This window comes from Piliocolobus tephrosceles, unplaced genomic scaffold (genome assembly GCF_002776525.5).
Source record: "Piliocolobus tephrosceles isolate RC106 unplaced genomic scaffold, ASM277652v3 unscaffolded_42325, whole genome shotgun sequence".
NCBI classification, from domain to species: domain Eukaryota; kingdom Metazoa; phylum Chordata; class Mammalia; order Primates; family Cercopithecidae; genus Piliocolobus; species Piliocolobus tephrosceles.
Genome location: NW_022326894.1, coordinates 8,919 through 10,592, shown reverse-complemented (window position 1 = coordinate 10,592; position 1,674 = coordinate 8,919). Strand labels below are relative to the sequence as shown.

General features: G+C 51.7%; 1 protein-coding gene across 1 annotated transcript in view; it reads left to right on the top strand.

The window, feature by feature from the left end:
- The window catches only part of LOC111520060 (liprin-alpha-3), a 13,948-nt gene that overhangs the window by 3,454 nt on the left and 8,820 nt on the right, over positions 1–1,674 (top strand). The window lies entirely within an intron of this gene.

Genomic DNA, 1,674 nt, shown 5'->3' with positions numbered 1-1,674 from the left:
TTTTTTTTTTTTTTTTTGAGATGGAGTCTTGCTCTATCACCCAGGCTGGAGTGCAGTGGTGCAATCTCGGCTCACTGTAACCTCTGCCTCCCGGTTCAAGCGATTCTCCTGCCTCAGTCTCCTGAGTAGCTGGGACTACAGATGTGCGCCACCATACCTGGCTTTTTTTTTTTTTTAATCTTTAGTAGAAATGGGGGGTTTCACCATATTGGCCAGGCTGCTCTCGAACCCCTGACCTCAAGTGATCCGCTCGCCTTGGCTTCCCAAAGTGCTGGGATTATGGGTGTGAGCCACTGCGCCCAGCCTCTAAATGGCATCTTTTGTGGGTATTTCACCCCTTCCTAGCTTAAGCCACTTTATCCTAATCCCGGTGACCCCAGGGCGCTGCTGGGAAACGTGGACCTGGATTCTTGAAGGCAGTGGATGAGAAAGAAGAGTGAGCACTAGGATTAGCCTGGGCAACACAGTGACACCCTGTCTCTACTTAAAAAAAAAAAATAGCCGGGAGTGATGGCAGGTGCCTTTAGTCCCAGCCACTAGAAAGGCTGAGGCATAAGAATCACTTGAGCTTGGGAGGTGGAGGTTGCACTAAGCCGAGATCCGTACCACTGTACTCCAGCCAGGGTGCTAGAGTGAAACTCCGCCAAAAAAAGAAAAAGAAAAAAATAGAAAAAGAAAAAGAGACCGAGCGCGGTTGCTCACGCCTGTAATCTTAGCACTTTGGGAGGCCGAGGCAGGCAGATTACCTGAGGTCAGGAGTTCAAGACTAGCCTGGCCAACATGGTGAAATCCCTATCTCTACTGAAAATACAAAAATTAGCCAGGCATGGTAGCGGGTGCCTGTAATCCCAGCTACTGGAGAGGCGGAGGCAGGAGAATTGCTTGAACCCAGGAGGTGGAGGTTGCAGTGAGCCGAGATCGCACCACTGCACCCCAGCCGGGGGGAGAGAGAAAAACCCCGTCCCCCAAAAAAAAAAAAAAAAAAAAAGGAAAGAGAGAGAGAGAGTCTTCATCTGGGATTTTTTAAAAAAGCCTGAATAGCCACGGGGGCTATTGGGAAATGTAGCCCCACCACGTGGGCTACCAGATGGGGGTCCATCTCCCATGGACCTTGGAGCACCTCTTTTGGGGTTCCAAGCCTCTGGTACCGTGGTAGTTCTTGGGAGGTGTTGTCTTCTAGGTAGAAGGGATCCTTATTTCCCATGAGACCACAGGACACTTGCTGTTTGATTCTAAGTCTGCTGTATGCCAGAAATTAGTGAAAAATCCAAGCCCTGGGTTTTGAGGAAAGGGCTGGAATGGAGCCTTCACATCCTACAGGCTTCAGATCCCTCACTCCTAAGGGACCTGAGCCTGCAGCGTCCTAGAAGCTCATGGGAGGTGTAGCACCACCATTTTAACTCGCAGGCGGCAGGGACTTAAGATGGGCTAGTTGGCCGGGCGCGATGGCTCAAGCCTGTAATCCCAGCACTTTGGGAGGCCGAGACGGGCGGATCACGAGGTCAGGAGATCGAGACCATCCTGGCTAACACGGTGAAACCCCGTCTCTACTAAAAAATACAAAAAACTAGCCGGGCGAGGTGGCGGGCGTCTGTAGTCCCAGCTACTCGGGAGGCTGAGGCAGGAGAATGGCGTGAACCCAGGAGGTGGAGCTTGCAGTGAGCTGAGATCCGG